Raw genomic sequence first — 20,181 nt, forward strand, 5'->3', positions numbered from 1 at the left:
GACCTTTGAAGCATTCCCATGGTCACATGATCAAAATTTGGATGCCTGGCAACAGGCTCATATTTATGACAGCTGCAGTGTCCTGGGGTCATCACGAAATGTCACCTATCATCATGATCTTCTGACAAGCAAAGTTGGTGAGGAAGCCAGATTCACTTCACAGACATGTTCCTAATTTAACAACTGCAGTGATTCACTTAACAATTGTGGCAAGAAAGGTGATAAAATGGGGCAAAACCCACTTAACAACTTTCTTACTTAGCAGGGGAAATTTTAGGTTCAGTTGTAAATTGAGGACTACCTGTATTTCATCACAAGGCTTCCTGGGAAACAACCCATGTCAGCTCTTTAAGTTTCCCAGTTGTAAACTTTTCACCTACTCCCAACCCACTTCCTTCTACCCCTGCTCTTTTTCGCCCCACTAAAACCGGCCTCATTAAATTTATTTATGAGAATCTCATTTATGAAATGAACTTTCATACAAAGGTATGACTGTATTTTTCTGGGCTCGTGAGGTGTATAACATAGTCCTGTCAAAAGTTGCCGTAACTTATTCCGGATTATGAATTCCTTCCTTTTTTAGCAAAACGCTTGTGGTAGTTTTTCAGTTGAGGTGAGCTGTTGTTGGACTTTTCATCAAAGACTTGTTATCACAAAACATCTGCCTCCAATAGGAAGACCTCTGTATGTGGTTGTTCCTTTTACAACAAAAATAAAAACCATTTCCTTGAATTTGCCAATGAACTCTTGAATAAAGGAAGCATTTTGTGAAGGCGTGAGAGGATAGAGTGTGGTCTTTTCAAAGAGATGGAAGAAAAAGAATCAGTTAATGGAGAAGTCTAATATACATCCAGATTTAATACTTTAGTATTGGTGACTACTTCATCTCTGGCTCCATTTATAAAACAATGACCTGAGATGGTATTAATGGTGGAGCTCATAGCCTACATCTGAACATCTCAGGTACAATTCCTGCCAGCTCGAGGCAAAGTTTATTTGAAGCTATGTAAACCAGCTATGATTTTCCAAGGTGCAATGAATGGCTATGAAAGTTGGACCATAAGGAAGGCTGAGCACCAAAGAATTGAAGCTGTGCTGTCCAGACAGTTTATAGTTAATTGGGAATTGGGATAGTTAGTTAGGAATTGGGAGCTGTCCCCTTAAGGGAATGCATCATGGTAAATGTAGTTAAGGTATCTTGGGAAATGTAGTCCATATCATGTGGCCACATCTGTAATCCTGATTGGTCACTGAATTGACACTTGGTTGGGTTGTGGGAGGTTCCTCCACTCTTGCCTGAACCCAGCATCATGCTGGTGTCTCTGCTCCTTGCTCCTTTGATATGGGATGAGAGATTACCATCCTTTTACACCAGAAAGTCAGCTATGCAGAGAATTGGACATTGAGATGAATCTCGACGTAACTGTTAGTTATATGAGGATACCTGATGAACCAATAAAGATACTTTGTATGGATGTCTTTGTGGAGTAAATCTGTCTGCCTTAAATTCAGCTAGTAATTATAAAGGGCAGAACAGAGGCCTTTGTGCTGGAGAAGACTCCTGTAAGTCCCTTGGACTGCCAGGTGATCAAACCGGTCAGTCCTAGAGGAGGTCAGCCCTGACTGCTCTTTAGAAGACTAGACCCTGAAGATGAAACTTAATACTTTGGCCACCTAATGAGAAGGAAGGACTCACTGGAGAAGAGCCTTATGTTGGGAATGATTGAGGGCAATAGAAGAAGAGGACGACAGAGAATGAGGTGGCTGGATGGAGTCACTGAAGCAGTAGGTATGAGCTAAAATGTACTCCAGAAGATGGTAGAGCAGGGGTCCCCAACCACCGGTCCTACCGGGCCGCTGGCTTGCTGGGTGCCGCCATCTTTTGATGAAAAAGTGCCCGGTGAGCTTTTCCAGGTAGAAAGCTCACCGGAAGCACGTTTCATCAAAAAGATGACGGCGCCAGCGTTTCCAGTGAGCTTTTCCGGGCAGAAAGCCATTTCTACCGGAAAGCTCATCGAGCAGGCGCCGCCATCTTTTTGATGAAAAGTGCTTCCGGTGAGGTCACCGGAAGCACTTTTTCATCAAAAGATGGCGGCGCCAGCTGATGCCGGTGACGGGCCGCGGCGCCCAGCTGATGCCGGTACCGGGCCGCGGCGTAAAAAGGTTGGGGATCACTGTGGTAGAGGACAGGAAGGCCTGGAGGAACATTATCCATGGGGTTGCGATGGTCGGACATGACTTTGCGACTAACAACAGCAACAACAACAAACCAGCAGTCCCCAACTGTGGAATGGAGTTTCATGTGTGAGGAGAGGGTGCTTGTGAGTGGAGGCCACTGGCACTTGCCCTTGTGCGCAATGCTCCATTCACTTAAAACTGTACTTGCAGGATGAATGATGGTAGAACGTTAGCGATCCTAGGATTATACAATACAAAGCAATATGCTGAGATTTATATTTAATGGCAAAGTCCAAGTGTCTTGCTTTGATCCTAAAACAGTGAAAATCTGCATAGAATAAACACTATAATACTCCACTACTTGCAGGGGTTTCTCAACAGAGAAATCAATGGAGAAAAAAATCCCTCCCAGGGGGAACAAGTTTAATCTAACGCCAGAGTTTAGAGAGATCTTTTGAAATGGTGACTTCATGCAACCAACATATGTTTAACCCTTAGCTGCTTATTCAGCCCCCACTCATGTCAAAGACCAAGTTTTTGTCGTTCTTGTTGTTTCTTAAATTAAACATATCAAATGCATTTTAAAACAATAAGCATATTGAAAATATACACTAACATCTGTGTTTGGGGCACAAGCCAGAGCGACAACGGCTGGTTTGCATTACCCTCAAGAAATCAAAGCCTCCAGTGAAGTAGACAAACTATAGCTGGAAAGGGATTAACTATGTTCAAGCAAAAATTTCACTCTTCCTTTCGCTGGGGGTTTCTGATATAATTGGCATTTTTTGAACTGTGCAGAAAGAGAGAGAGAGAGAGAGAGAGACCTCCATTTTAAGATCACCCATTCCCTAATTTAATATCTAGAGTGGGAAACACATTGTGGGGGGAAAAAATCAGATTTTTTTTTCCCCAGGAGAATCCATTTCTAGCGATAGCCAACCTAATATTAAAGCAGATAATTTTTTTTCTCTTTCTCTCATTCTAAATTTTAAACACAGTCCATCTGACTTCCAAATTGCAGCAATAAATTTCAGGAATTGAAAGGGCCACAATATACATCTGCCCCCTTAACCTCCATTCCCACTTCGTGTTTTTCAAAAAGATATATATCCATCAGGACTGATTTATGCTATTCCAGACTCCAAAGTAGAAAAGGCTGTTATCCCTGGGAATCTAGTGCCTTGGCTTATTTCTTTGATATGATAAGAAAGAGTCAGATGTAATAACTAGAGGTTTCCTTCCCCGTGGTCAAGAATGGATTACAGTTTGAAACTTCTCCTCCAGGACTAGAAACTTGTACTGTAAGCCAAACCAAAGCTGCTAGGTTGGTTTCCCCAGTCTTCAGGGCTTCAAAATAATTTTAAAAGGCCAGCCAGGTTCTTGTTGCTTTTGCTCAAACAAAAATTATGTGACTCATAAAATAAAAAGAGCTGGAAGGGACTTTGGAGATCTTCTAGTCCAGTGGTTCCCAACCTTTTTTTCGCCCCACACCCCTAAAGAAATTTCACTCGAACCTCGCACCCCCTGAAATTTAGACTTTAGGAACTACTGAACGCGTTAAATATATGATAGGATTGAATCTTTTCAGCTATGTATGTGACGGCCACTAAATAACGATACTTAACTCTAAAATGAAAACAAAGTCAATCCATTGCATAATAAATAAAAATAGCCAATATCCTATTATTTACCTGGACTTTTCTCGCACCCCCTGGAATATCGTCTCGCACCCCCAGGGGGTGTGAGCACCCCAGGTTGGGAACCCCTGTTCTAGTCTATCCCCTGCTAAAGGGAAGAGTCTTTATACCATTCTAGACAAACGGTTGCTCAATCTTTTCTTAGAAAATCTCCGCAACTCCAGGAGGCAACCTGTTCTCACTGTCAGGAAACTCCTCCTTATTTCCAGGTTGAATCTTCCTCCAATGAGCTTCCAACCATTGCTTCTTGTCCTGCCCTTTATGGTATATGTATCTCATAGTGGATGGATACTACTATGCAGAATATTCACCTTCTTCCCTGTGACAGCCCTTAGAGAGTTGGAAGGCAGCTATCATGTCTCTCCTAAGTCTTTGCTTATAGTTAGGCTAAGTGTAGTGGTATTCAAAATATTTTTACTACCAGTTCTTTGGGCGTGGCTTGGTGGGCGTGGCAGGGGAAGGATACTGTAAAATCCCATTCCCACTAACCTGCTTTCCAGCTCCGTTCTCTTGTGCAGGGCAACAAAAGAAGACCCAGCCAATCAGCTAGGACACGGGAGGCAGAGAATAGATGGAGGCGGGGCCAGTCAGAGGTGGTATTTGCCGGTTCTCTGAACTACTCAAAATTTCTGCTACCGGTTCTCCAGAACTGGTCAGAATCTGCTGAATACCACCTCTGAAGCGTACCTACTATAGTTTCCCTTGACTGTTCGTCATATGATTTAGCCTACAGATCCTTGATCGTCTTTGATGCTCTTCCCTGCTGTCTTGCTAGGGTCTCAGCATCTTTTTTGTATTGTGGTGACCAGAACTGACTGAAGTATTCCAAATGATTGCATCTGAACTTAAGAAAGAATGGCTGGAGAATAGCAATAGCACTTAGACTTATATACTGCTTTACAGTGCTTTACAGCCCTCTCTAAGCGGTTTATAGAGTAAGCATATTACCTCCACCAATCTGGGTCTTAATTTTTCCCACCTTGGAAGGATGGAAGGCGGAGTCAATCTTGAGCTGGTGAGACTCGAACTGCTGGCAGCCAGCAGTCAGCAGAAGTAGCTTGCAGTATTCCATTCTAACCACTAGGCCGCAATAGGTCATCACATAGAAGCAGATTCTGTACCATGTAGCCTCTTAGAGTCAAATAACATCCCAGAATTATATCATGAAGGATGTTTTATCCCCTCTTTTAGTCCACCAATAGGAGGATCAAATTTTAAGATTAAGATTGAATTCTTAGTCCTGAACCACTCCGAAATGTAGCTTTATATTCACAAGACACAACCCGCAGGTAAACTAAATTTAGCTGAGTGATCCCATGAAAAGAACATTTAAAGAAAAGTTATCATCACTCCTCAAATCAGCTATGATATAGTAAGAGACACAATTACCTGCATATAAAACTTCCAAATGCATAATGGTCCCAGTAGCAGACAAGAAGCTAAAATTCTAATAATATCAGAGAGAGTTCTTGTTATATAATTCTAGGAGAAACATGGAAATTAGATAATAGGTTGGGGAGAAATATGTTCTAAAGAGCATATCTCAGAAGTCAGAAGTTCAGTCATTCTTATCATCACAAAATAAATGGAATGTTCTATCAATCAACTCCTGATGCTCTAAATCAGGGGTGTCCAACCTTAGCAACTTTAAGACTTGTGGACTTCAATTCCCAGAATTCCTCAGCCAGCTTTGCTGGCTGAGAATTCTGGGAGTTGAAGTCCACAAGTCTTAAAGTGCCAAGGTGGACACCTGCTCTAAATGCTTTAGGGAATAAAGAGGCCATAAGAACTTCCACTTCCTTTAGAATATTAGTCTGTAATCCATGAAATGCCAATAATAAATCCAACAATGCCACTAATTTCCTGAAACCTTCCATAGTTTTGCAGTAATAAGCAATAATCAACTCATTGGGACAAAGCCATTCAGAAGAAAAACCAAACCAAATGATTGTAGTCTAGCATTCTGTTCACCAGTAGCTAATCAAAATGTCTATGGGAAGCCCACAAAATGGATGTGAATATAATAACGCTATCCTACTCAACTGATATTTAGTGGCTGGCACAGTACCCCAGATGCTGGGGCCATTTCAATCTTAGTTCTCCAAATTATTACTTTCGTGAATTACCAGAGGTATTATTACAAGTTCTACTATTGCTATTGGCCTCCAATGCAACAAGAAATTGAAGTCAAATTTTGGACTCAAGTTCAAGGATCTTCAACTTAAATAGCTGGTGATGGGAATGACTTCTGTGTAAGGTTACAAAGAGTTGATGCTAAATTCTAGAGCAGTGGAACACAACCAGGGCCAAATGCTTTTCTCACACTTCAATTTGCTACTGAAGTATAACACCAGTATGACGAAACAGAACATTGTGAAATATAAGGAATTAATCATGTTCATTATAGTTAATGCTAATTTAATTGGATTTTAATTGAATAACTATAGCAGATAGAAACCTTTAGCCTCCTATATCTGACCTGGAAATACTAAGCAGTGTTGGCCTTAATTAGTTCTTGGATATCAGACCACAGGGAAAATCCAGAGCTATAAAAACATCCAAGGTGGCAAGCTTCCATATCTTTGCCAAGAAAACCAGATGTATAGTCACCCCAAGGATAAAACTTCCAACACAAACTGAGCAACGTGGTATATATGCAGTACAGTGCAGTGAGATATGCGCAGATCTATACATCGGGGAAAACAAAGCAACCACTTCATAAATGCATGGCACAACATAGGAGAACAAACCCATCAGAACTAGATTCTGCAGGGCATCTGCATTTCAAAGAGAAAGGCCACTCTTTTGAAGACAGTAAAGTCCACATTTTCAACAGAGAAGACTGCTGGTTTGAAAGAGGGGTCAAAGAGGCCATCTATGTCAAAATTGAACAGCACTCTATCAACAGAGGGCGAGGGATACAACACCGTCTATCTCCAGTTTACAACACAGTCCTTTCAACAGTTCCAAGAAGGCTCTACACCCATTTGCATTATTCAGGAGACTCTGATGACACAGATAAACCTTCAGGTAGTCTCCACAACTCTCTGAAACAGGGGTGTCAAACTAGCCTGTGGGCAGATGTGCCACATGCAGGCCACGTCCACTCCAGCTCTGCGAACAGGAAAAACACCATGAAACATCACGGGATGGCAACATGACATGGCGAGTTTGACACCCACGGTCTAAAAGAATGCAAATAACCAGTTGCCTGAAGGAGTATAAATCCTTCCATTCCCCACCTGATTTTCAGTCAGCGCTGAAGAAGCTTCTTGGATGAGAAGCAAAACGTCTTCAAAGAAAAACCAGAAAGTCCAGTTGCCTCTTAAAAGCACCTATAGGATAGTTAACCCATCATAAAGCTCAATTCAAGGAAGTTTTACCTCACCCAATCACATCAAGTTTGGCTGTTGTTCAGCTTTCACTCCTTTCTTTTCCTTAGGCCTTTATTCCTGTTGGATATTCTTCCCAACTTGTCACTTCATGATTAAGTACAAGCTTCCTTCCTCCAAATATTGTTCACCCAAAATTGGACCAATCTTTGTCAATTTTCTCCCTTCAGCATGTTTTTAATTACCAATTCCTCAAAGTAAGAACAATGCGGGTTGTAGTTGGAATACTGTGCAAGTTCTGGTCACCAGGATACAAAAAAAAAAAGACATTGAGACTCTAGAAAGACTGCAGAGAAGAGCAACGATGATTGGGGACTTGGAGGCTGAAAGATATGATGAACGGTTGCAGGAACTGGGTATGTCTAGCCCAGGGGTGGGCAAACTACGGCCCGCGGCCACATCTGGCCCGTTGGTCTTTTTATGTGGCCCGCCGAAGATTGGTCCGTATGTAACCGCGGCCACTTTTTGGCTGCTTTCAGACGCGTTGAGAGGAGGTGGTTGAGGCGGAGGGCGGGTGGTGGAGAGCAAGTAGGGCGCCTGGCGGGCTTGTCAGGCAGAGCAGGAAACGGGGGCAGGAGCCCGGTGGAGCGAAGAGAGCTGAAACCTGTTGAGGTCTCGTCGCAGTCCCTTCGCGGGGAGAGAAGCTGCCGAGCCGAGAGGGAGCGGGATGCTGCCGGCTCGCCTCCCTGCCCCTCCATCGTGACTGCGGGAGAAGGAGCCCTGAGCGCTGCTCTCGCGGCCACCACCGACAGAGCCCAGCTTCATTTCGCCTGAGCCACGTTTGATTTGAAAGGGGCGTGGGAGGCAGCACCAAAGGAGCACTCTGGGGTTCGGCCAACCACCCGCTGAGCACCTCCGGGCTCCCCACCGTGGCGGGCAGACTTTGGGGCTGCACTCTGGAACCCAGAGCCACGGGACGGCGAAGCCGAGAGGCAGGAGGAGGCGCGTTGGGGCTGCAGCAGCCGGTTCAGATCTCTCGGTCCCAGGAATCCCCCTCCGCCGAGGCGCCTGAGCCCCGAGCACCGCCGGCATCGAGGAGCACGAGAAGCACAACGGGGCCATGGGAAAAGCTGCGCCCAAGGAGCAACTGGTGGCCGGAGCGGCCGGGACTGGCAGTGGCGGCGAGGGCCCGACCTGCACAGGGGGCTGGGGCGGTTTTCTCCTGCGCCCGGCTTCGGAGCGCCCACCGTGTGATCTTGGGCATCTGGCTCGCTGCGCCCTAGGCGCGCTTTCCTCGCCTCTCGGCCAGCAGCAGCAGCTCTGCCGCCGCCTCCTTCCTCCCCTAACGCCCGCTGTTGTGATGCGTATTCCCGTAGACCCGAGCACCAGCAGGCGCTCACACCTCCTCCATGGCCTTCCCCTGCGGTAAGATGGGAGAGAACAGCGGCGCCCTCAGCGCGCCGGTCCCGGGACCTCGCAGCCAGACCGAGGTGTGTTCGGTGGTGGACGTCCTGGCCGATCATCCGGGAGAACTGGTGAGGCCTGACAGCCCCAACTTCTTGTGCTTGGTGCTGCTTTCCCACTGGAGATGCAACAAGACCCTCCCGTGGCCTTCAAGGTAAGCCGGGAGGGGAGGCTGGGCGGAGCGGGCAGGTCCTGGGAGAGCGCGTAGATGTTTCCTGCCGAGCGGGCTTCCCAAGCGCCCGGGAGGACTCGTGGTTTAATGGCAAAAGCGGCGGCGGAATGGGCGCCGGTGGGTGGGGGGAAAGGCAAGCGAAAGCCTCCCCACACACACACCTCGGCAAGCGGTTTGCAGGGTTAGCCAGCAGTTTCTCGCAAGAGACTGAAGGCAGGTCTGCTCCCCCAATTAGAGCGTTGGTTCAAGAGGAAGGGTCAGCCCTGCTACTAATTGGTGGTTCACAGTTTATCCGTGGGCACCGGAGGAGTTATGTTTTGGGGGTGGGCATTTATTTATTTTTTATCTTATAAGTGGCCAACTTTTGTAAGCTGAGGGGGTACATTCATACACACATACACACACACAGTCGTTTATTCGTAGGGGAAGAATCTGTCTGTCTATCTATCTATCTATCTATCTATCTATCTATCTATCTATCTATCTATCTATGTTGTGCAAATTTAACTATGACGCCAAACTTGAGTTTTGGAGGATGTCTCGGAGAAAAAAATAGTTATTTTTCCCTACCCCGAGTACGGCAGGCGTCTCTCCCGCTAAAAAACAAAACTCTTTCCTCCTCGCTTTGAAAAGGGGAACTGTTAACAAATGCAAGTTTTTATATGTATCGTATCTTGTGCTGACCCGGCCCGTCCGTCAAATTTTAAAAGTCAATGCGGCCCCGAGCCAAAAAGTTTGCCCACCCCTGGTCTAGCCTAACAAAGATAAGGCCTGGGGTGATATGATAGTCGTCTTACAGTATTTGAGAGGCTGTCACAAAGAAGATGAGGACCAGTGGTGGTATTCAACTAAAGTTGCCATCAGTTCGGTGGGCATGGCTTGGTGGCCGCGCTTTGCGTGCGTGCACACTTTGCGTGCACGCGCGCCCCAAACATGCATTTTGCGCAGGCATAGAGGCATTCTAACTTGTCTCCTGCAAGCCTGCATGATGCTGGTCGCTGCAGCAGCTGCCGCATGGCGCTATTCTGTGCTGTGCAAAGCAGCTGAGCTTTGAATTCTGGCCATAAAAGTGAGTATGGGAGCCCAGGTGGGTGGGTGGGCCAACCACAGAGCAGCAAAGAGAACCGGTTCGGTCTCCACTGCTCATCGCTGCTACCGGCTCTCCAGAACCGGGCAGAACCAGTCGAATACCACCACTGATGAGGACAATCTAATCTGCAAAGCACCTGAGGGCAGGACAAGAAGCAATGGATGGAAACTTATCAGAAAGAGATCCAAACTAGAACTAAGCAGAGCTTTCCTGAAAGTGAGAACAATTAATCAGTGGAATGGCGTGCCTCCAGAAGTTGTGGTGCTCCATCACTGGAGGTTTGTAAGAAGACACCAGACAGCCATTTGTCCAGCATGGTATAGGATCTCCTGTTTGGTAGAGGATGGACCAGAAGACTTCCAAGATCCCTTCCAACTCTGTTACTCTGTATTTCCAGAACATCTTAGAAGACACCAAAACAAGGAGAACTGAATAAGGCCACAGTGGTCTAAATGAAGAGATTATCTAAAGTGATATAAAGCAGCTTCCTAAGTAGACATTGCAGTTCTCCCAAAGAAACCTGTGAGGTTCAAGAATGCTTCTACTTTAGCATCAGGCTTGGAGCCCTTTTTGCACTAGACAACACAATTGCGTTGTTTTTTAAAAAATCCAAGCACTGTGCAAACCTCCATTGGCGCTAATGTGATGCATAATAAAGCAATTCCATATCAGGGTGGTACATATGCCTGTCATTTAACATTACAATGCTCAATGTCAGTGCTTGATTCAAATGACAAGACTAGCCGTCTGGCTTGTTACATTTAGATGAGATCTTGTGTGCACAGCAGGAAATCTCCCTTGCCCCCACTCTTTTCAGGGGCTTTTGATTGAAATCAAGTGCTCTGATTTGAAAAGACTTAGATTTTACAATGCTGGGTTTCTGGATAGTTGCAGAGATGATCTGTAATTAAAGTGCAGATGGATTTTAGTCAAATAATACCAGATGTTATACTTACAACTTCTCAAACCCTCTCCATTTATTAGTCCAACTCCACCCCCTACTGCGAGGAAATTTCACATTGCACAACCGATTGACTGGGGTTTTTTGGACAGCGATAGAATTGGACACAGTTTAAATCAGAGTCAGAAGACTGCAAAGGAGAAAACAGACAAGCTTTTGAGCCAGGTTGTCTATAAATTAAAGCTCTGCCCTACATCTCTGCAGTATGAAAGGCTGGGGATCCACTCTAGCAAATAACTACTAGAGCTAAGGGGGAGTCGTTCATATCTATTCTCTATTCACTACCCTACTACCTGAAAAAAAAACACCTCTATACACGATAATGGTGAAGGAACATTGTAGACTTCATAAATACTGTACATTGGTCCTTTCCTCTTTCCAATTAACACAAGATCTAGAAGAGTTCATATCAAAACTTTCATTGCATTGCTTGTTCTTGAAGGATGCTCAAATTAATTTAATCCTGGTTAAGCAAGAAACCCAAAGGAAAAGGCCACCTTAAGAAATATTTTACTGGGAGAAAAGTAAAGTTAGCATAGGTACCATTGTTACAGACAACTGGACATGTCAATAAGGTTCAGATACTTTGTTCAGGAACAAACCTATACTGTCCCAGGTGAGGAACAAGTCATATATCATATACCAGACTGATTAACAAAATGGGTGGCTCATAAATCTTCAATTCTATTCAATAGTATTATCCCAGGTCTGATCGTGACATATATTCTTCAAGCTCTTTAGCAACACATTCCATAAATCTGATTCAGTGTATTGTGAAATCAATCATTTTGATTGTAATCCAGTGAGGCTGTTCTTGCTGAGACCTTATTAAATGGAAATAGATTTTGGGCCCTCTGGATCACCAAATAAAAATAAATGTAGCACCACAGAACAATTGATTAAAGCTTCTTCCTGCTCCCACATGTGGCCCTCCTGATTTTATCACGTATACTTACGGATAAACCCATCCACAAATGATCCTTATATTTTAACTCCAATATCATGAAAAAACATGCCATCCTCAAATTTTTCATATATTTTAATTTTCACAATTGGTTTATCTGTGGGTAATCCATGGATTACCCATTTTTCATGTTTGGGTTAAAAATTAGAGTCAGCTTCTGGATGGGCTTGACAACAGGGCTTGGGATGGACAACAGCAGCCATTAAACAATGTGCCATAGATCCAATTAAATGGGAGTACTTTACTTAAAAAGGTGTTCCTTCCCATTTTTCAAAACATCAAGAGTTGGCTTAGATAAGAGTTGCCAAATTCAGAAAGGTTTTAACACAAGCAAGATTTAATGCCCTTCTCTCAATTGTTCTTGAGGGGAAATTTCAGAATATTCGGTTCAAACAAAGACTTGGTCTCTAAGGTGAGTTATGGAAACATTAAACCATGTTTTGTTACATTGCCCTGAAACCTGGATGTCCAGTTAAGCAATAAATGGAAACATACAAAGGAGAGATCCAAGCTAGAAATAAGGAGAAATTTCCTGACAGTGAGAATAATTAATCAGTGGAATAGCTTGCTTCCTGAAGTTGTGGGTGCTCTATCACTGGAGGTTTTCAAGAATAGACTGGGCAGCCATTTGTCCGGAATGGCAAAGGGTTGGACTACAAGACCTCCAAAGTACCTTTCAACTCTATGATTCTACTCTACTCTACTCTACTCTACTCTACTCTACTCTACTCTACTCTACTCTATTCTATTCTACCCTGCTTTACACACTACCTGGATTTATTTTGTTAAGAGTTATTATTATACAGCCACTGTGTGATTTTTTTTTCTTTGAATCTGGCTATGATCTTACTCTTTATAAAATTTACAGTACTTTGACTACAACAATTTTATAACCATTTAGCTTTTTACAGTGTTTATTTACTCTCTCCCAATGTGTCATCTTTTTTGAACTTTAAAAAAACTAATAACTGTAATAACGTTATTGATTGGTAGCACCATAGTCTACCAGCATTTGTCATTCAATAATCACATATCCATCACCCGAGTCTGACATAATATGTCTGCTATTGAATTTTTTTGTACAGACACATACTTAGGTTGAAAAAGAAAGCTTACAGTGGGGAAATTTACAGTTTTAAAACTCATATTATGGAGCTCTGTTCCAAGAATGAAATGAAAGTGGCTTGTGTTTTATTCTTTTACTTATTGACCAATTTGCTGTAATAAACTAGGGAAAAACATAGATTATTTCTAATTAGTTTTTAATCCATATTTAAAAAGCATGTGAAATATAATTACAGAGTATCAATACAGGTTTTTTTTCATAGAGATTTGTCGATAAGCAGTTGATAAGTTAAGAGGACCCAAAGTTACTATAGTATCTCCATTAAAAAGGTAATGGTAAAGGTTCCCCTCGCATATACTTGCTAGTTGTTCCTGACTCTAGGGGAAGATGCTCATCTCCATTACAAAGCCGAAGAGCCAGCGCTGTCCGAAGACGTCTCTGTGGTCATGTGGCCGGCATGACTAAATGCCGAAGGTGCACGGAATGCTGTTAGTTTCCCAACCAAAGTGGTCCCTATTTTTCTACTTGCATTTTTGCATGCTTTCGAACTGCTAGGTCGGCAGAAGCTGGGACAAGTAATGGGAGCTCACTCCGGACACGGTGCTAGAGATTTGAACCGCCGAACTGCCGACTTTTCTGATGGACAAGCTCAGCGTCTTATCCACTTAGCCACCGCTTCCCTTGATCTCCACAATATCTCAATAGAAATATCCATTTCAGGTCTTCCTACCTGCAGGAACTCGGCTGAGGGACTTGTTTACCTAGGGAAACTTCAGCCACTGAAACAATGGACTTTTGAAGATACAGAATTTTCCCACCAGCAAACCAGCACTTCTGTTTTAATCAATCTCTGGCTAGTCTATGACTGAGTAAGTTAGCTGTTGGTAACACTCACTAGAACCAGAAGGACTTAAGTCAGAGTTCCACAACCATTCTGGGTTGGTGGCCCAGACCGGGGGGGAGGGGTGAAGAGGGGGTGATTTTGTGGGAGGGGCAGATGTATGTGCGCATGTGTGCCTACACCCATGACATTGATGGTGATGCTTGCATGAGAGAGGCCACGAGTATGCACAATGAGTTTTGGCAAATGGGGCTGTGAGTACCTGTGGCGATGCTCACGTGAAGGGGGGCGCGTGCATGCATGCAGATGCATGCGCACCAGCCAGCCACTCATATGGCCTGGTGGCAATTATGCCAGGCCCGGTAATGGACCCCTGACTTAAGTTATTACTACAAGTTGTCTTTGACTTACAACCTTTTGTTTAGTAATCATTGAAAGTTACAACGGCACTGAGAAAAGTGATTTGTGACCATTTTTTCACACTTCATTGCAGCATCCCCATAGTCAAGTGATCAAACTTAAGATTCTAGACAATTGGTTCATATTTATGATGGTTGCAGTGTCTTGAATCGTGTGATCCCCTTTTGCGACCTTCTGACAAGACAAGTCAATGGGGATGCCAGGTTCACTTAACAACGGTGTCACTAACTTAACCACTGCAGTGATTCACTTAACAATGGTGGCAAGCAACATCGTAAAATGGGGCAAAACTCACTTAATAACTTCCTCATTTCGCCACAGAAATTTTGGACTCAATTGTGGTCACAAGTCAAGGACTACCTGTACATATCACCTATTGGGACCTTCCTGCAATTAATTTAATTTAATGCAACTTTGTTTCTCCAAATTTAAATGAAAAGATGTTGGCTTTTGTAGGGTTAGCATAGTTGCTATTGGGTAAGGGTGAATCATGTCATGAAGTCCTCTTCTTTAAAAAACGGGGCCTGGAAAGCTCTTCCTTTTTTTTAATATTTAAAAAAACTCCAAACCAACGTTTAATTAACATTAAGCACATTCATTTTACAAGAATTGAGATTCATATTACAGAATGCAGTATTTAAAGTATACCAAATAAAATTTGTTCTGTGTAATCAAAAATTTACAGGTAAAGAATTGTATTTGAACACAATATTTTACACAATATAGAATTCTGTATAGCACATTATTTACAGGAAAGTAACCTATAAAACTTACAATTTACAACACATGCACATCTTTACACTTCTCCTCTCTCCCTCTCCCTCTTTCAAGCCAGTATGGCATATAATCAGTTTTAATTGACGAATTTTAATATTGACAAATTTTTGAAAAAAATGAGGTATTATATGGGTGCTGCCTCTTATATATTTCCATGCTGGAAAGCTCTTCCACATGGCGATATTGGTAAGAACATCTTGTGATGGTTTATATTAATACCCACACATTTGAATAACCCCTGGACCTAACTTACCTTTTGGCTTATTGGGAAAATGCTCGTGTTTTCCCCATTATATTTGTTCTTACAGGCACCGTTAACATAAACACCTGAACGTTTGCACTAAGCAACAAAAACCTTCTCCGACACGAGTTACAAGAGAAATGGGAAACAAGTAATTACAACAAAACTCCCATTTAATTTTATAACTCAAATCCATTTTCCCGTCCAGGTGCACCCTGTCTCCCCAATCCAGTTACAAGCCTTATCTTTTTTTGGGGGGGGGGGTGTGAGGGAGGAGGGAGGATGGGGTGCCTATGCCTTTCCTTTGTGCTCGCCTTGAAGTTTGGTCTGTTAAATATTAGCCCGTGACCTTTTGCTGATTGGCTTCAATTAAGCCTCTGGATTTCCTCTTCCTGAGCCTAAGTCAAGTTACAGTGGAAGAATAATAAAGGCAAAAAAGGAACGTGTTGCAGCCGTCCAAATAATGGCCCCTGATTGTCAGCAATGGAAAGTGAGCATGACTTGGAGATCCCACCCACTGGGAGCCTTGATGGCATAATTTATGGGCAGCCTTTTGAAACCACCAGTAGCTGAGGCAGCCTGTTTCTTCTCACGCTTGGGGGGAAAAAATAGCCCCCTCCCCACTGGGTCGCCCAGGATAGGAAATGGAGTGGAGGGGGTTTAAAATATAATAATTGGAGGAAACCTAAGTATCTGGGCCAAAGGAGAAAAAGCAGGCTGGTGCAGCAGTCAGGGAGGGGAGAACGGGTAGTTCTCGCTGTAAAACAAAGCAGCAATGTTTCAGGGGGACACATCTGACATAAGATCCTAATCATAATTTCCCTGGATCCAGTTATCCAAACAGAATATGCAAAGCCATGTGCTCTCGAACAGAACTGTAAGTCTATTCATTCCAAGGAGGGAGAAGAAGACTTCCAGTCTCTAAGTATTCGGCACCTGTAGGCTGTTTCTTCCTATCCCTATTCTGATAGGACTCCTAATTTTGTTTTCTCACATTCTGGTATTAAGATAAAGGTAAAGGTTCCCCTCGCACACACGTGCTAGTCGTTTCCAGCTCTAGGGGGCGGTGCTCATCTCCGTTACAAAGCCAAAGAGCCAGCACTGTCCGAAGACGTCTCAGTGGTCATGTGGCAGGCATGACTAAACTCCAAAGGTGCACGGAACGCTGTTACCTTCCCACCAAAGCGGTCCCTATTTTTCTACTTGCATTTTTTACATGCTTTCAAAGTGCTAGGTTGGCAGAAGCTGGGACAAGTAACGGGAACTCACTCCATTATGCGGTGCTAGGGATTCTAACCGCCAAACTGCCGACCTTTCTGATCGACAAGCTCAACATCTTCGCCACTGAGCCACCGCATCCCTTATTCAGGTATTAAAAACAACATAAAGATGGGCAAGCTTACACAGATTAGTCATGGCATATTCTGGAAGGAAGCACAAACCCTAATGGTTTTTGCCAGTGTTTGAATTCATCAATAACAAGCAGCCACTTGAACTGTGACGGGTTAAAAAAAACAAAAAAACATCCACATTAAGGAAAATAAGGAGAAATGAAGATTTGCAAAATAGTATGGGAAGACACATCTATTTTGCTGTGTACACTTACCTTTAGGTCAGGGATATCAAATTGGATTTCTTTGAGGGCCAGATCCAGAGGTGTCATTTAGCAGGTTCTGACCAGTTCTGGAGAACCGGTAGCGGAAATTTTGAGTAGTTCGAAAAACCAGCAAATGCCACCTCTGACTGGAGATTTTACAGTATCCTTCCCCTGCCACGCCCACCAAGCCACGCCCACAGAACTGGTAGTAAAAAATTTTTGAATCCCACCACTGGTCGGATCAGCATTGTAGTTCTCCTCCGCAGGCTGGCCGGGGGGGGGAGGGAGGGAGATGGACAGAGGGCTTCCTGCACCACTTTGCCAGCTAAACTGGGGTGTGTGTGGGGGGGCTGCATGCAACCCCCATGCCCCGTTTTGGCCATTTTGGTCATCCAGGCCAAAAACAGGGTGCAGGGAACCACACATGGCTCCTTGCGCACACCCTACTTTGACTGTCAGAGGCACCACAGGCTGGTCCCTTGCTATTTCCAGACTGTACCGTGCAGGCCAGATTTAAGCACCCTGTGGGCCAGATCTGGCCCACGGACCTTGAGTTTGACACCCCTGCTTTAGGTGGTCTCTAGTAGTGGTAGTATCTGTCAAGCACAGGGAAAATCAAGAGATCCCAGCAATTCAAATGAATGTAAAGATTTATTGTAAGCTTGAGCTCTCTACAAGAACCTGAGCTACTAATCATCAAAGGATATAAGCAGGACTTTTTTTTTTTTTACCTTAGTTGGTCCAATAAAGATACCTTCATATTACATGTATCAGTTTGAACTTTTAGTGTCACACAACCAGGCCATATGAGGAAAGCAATGAATAGCGATGGAAAACCTAGCCAGATTTTCAGACCAGCTGCAGATATAAAATTCTTTGGGAGTTCTAGCTGTATTAGCATAGAGCTACAACCACGATGCTATTGGTGACGGTGGTTCACATGGTTAGAGTACTGGAATGACAATCTGCAAGCCTGAGTTTGAGACCCAAATACTGCTATGTGTCAGGATGAGTTCCCATCATTCACTCCAGCTCTTGCTGACCTAGCAGTTTGAAAGCATGCAACTGTGAGTAGATAAATAAGTACCAGTTCGGTAGACTCATTAATGGGGACATGAAAGGAACTCCTAACTGGGAATCCTTCTGGACAATGGCAATGTCACTAGTTAATTCTTTCAACCCAGAAGGGGTTCAGTGCTTCCAACAGGAATACAATACGAATGCTGTCCTTGAATTAAATGTTCACAGCTTACTACTGACCATTAAAACAGCATTTTCTGCATAATTTCTTTGCAAAACAGCAAGATTTTCCAAAAACCCCTTTTTGGGGGGGAAATGGAACAGATTGGAGTTGAAAGCACAGCCTTCACTCCTGGTGTTGGTTTATATTTTTTATTCTCATCAACTACCCACTAAACCTGGTGTAGAAAAGACAGAGTATCTCTTTCAACCACAACTAGACAAAAGGGAAATCAATAGGGAGCCATCTGAGAATATTCCACTCATCAGCCATCTCTCCATGGTTGAGGGCCCTCACTGTAGAACTCAATTTATGACATGTTCTATACAATTTAATATCATGACAGCACTGCTATAATTCATTTTAGTGCTTTTCCATGAAATACGTTTTTCCATTGCCCCTTCATAAGTTGCACATGGAGAAAATGAAATAAGCTTCTGATGACATCTCCAGAATTTCTTGGAAGAGAAAACTATATTATTATTATTATTATTATTATTATTAGTAGTAGTAGTAGTAGTAGTAGTAGTAGTAGTAGTAGTAGTAATAATAGTAGTAGTTAATCTTTAGTGAGATTCACAGAGTTTGGGGCTGGTTGATAGCTCAACAGCTCAAGTCCTAACCAAGGATCTAGGAACTCTTCAGGTAGCATTGGAGGATATAAGCTACAAGTAGGGTGGTTCTTTTGGAGAATCAGGGTATTCAAGTGTGATAAATTCAGAATTTCCAAATAGCAAGGTAGCCCTTTAGGTATTGCTCCAAGGGCTCCAATTACAATTGGGATAACACACAATTTCTTTTTCCAAAGTCGCTCAACTTCAATATGTAAGTCCCGATACTTTGTGATTTTTTTCTTGCTGTGTGTCTACAATTCATGCATCACCATTAGCATCATCATCATCATTATTATTTACTCTAATAAGACTATTCAGGGGACTTTCATAGATGCTACTCTCTAGAGGTCATATTTGCTATAATCCAGATATCATCATCATCATCCTCAATTATAATAATGCAAGTTGACAACATCTATGAAATTAATCCTGGGAGATTAATCATCCTGTTGACTGATAGTCCTGTCAGAGAATTAGATCTATACACCTGTGTCAAACAACAGCCTGAGTGATTAGAAGAGATTACATTTGAAATATGAAGCAGAGGCACCCCAAACAATGCTATGTTGCATTCTAAATCTCTTCCCTTTATCTCTACCGAGGACAAAATCAACTGCAGTTAGTCAGGCAAGGGGCTTCTTTTCTTCCACCAGCATTGCCACTCCACATTTGGGTTTGTATGTTACACACTTTTCCTATAGTTTTGTCAGGGGCAAACCATCAGATTGAACATGTGAAGAGTTCAATTAGCTATTTTATTTCTCAAGCCTATAACACAGGAATTTTCTCCGACTGGCGGTTTGCACCACATCTAGGCCACACTAGATAAAGTTCAACAGCATTCAAAGGGAGGTCAGACTTTGCCCTCTTGTGCCCATGTAGGGATTCTAGATTAATTCCTTGTTTGACTCCTTCCCCTGGCTTGGCCAGTCTCTTGCCAACATTTTCCTTCTTTATATTCTCACGCAACTTCCTGAGAGCTTGATATTTCAGTGTGGACACAAAAAAACAAAAGGTCCAGAAAAATTACCATGAAAGCACAGTATCTAGTGACCAAATGGGAAAGAAAATGCTTCTGTGACTTGCCAGCCTAGCTGGAGGTAAGCAGATCACCATCCCTGCCTCCGATAGCTTTCTTTGATTAGCAGATCATTGTCCCCGTATTTTTGTCAGGCACAAGCAACCAGACCCATACATAAATAGCTAAATGTTATTGTTCTTCACCTAAGTTACAAGGCTCTCCCTAGAAAGCTTGCTTTCCCTTGGGAATGACCAGATAAGGCTTCGTGGATCTTGCGGGAAGTCAAGCTTATGCCTCTTAGGGCTGGAATGGGAAAAACTCACTGTGGCCAACTCACCATGGCCAATTCACCTTTGGCCAATTCACCAGAGGACAACTCATCATCATCAGACAATTCAACAATTCAATTTAATTACTTAAACTAATACGTTTAGGTAATTAAACTTATTTTAAATGAAATAATAATTTGTTTTAATTTTTCTCATTCACATTTCGTTTTGTCCCTT

Source organism: Notechis scutatus, chromosome 3, assembly GCF_049901735.1.
Source record: "Notechis scutatus isolate UNSWTSFEM ecotype Mainland chromosome 3, rNotScu1.2, whole genome shotgun sequence".
In the NCBI taxonomy this organism is placed as follows: domain Eukaryota; kingdom Metazoa; phylum Chordata; class Lepidosauria; order Squamata; family Elapidae; genus Notechis; species Notechis scutatus.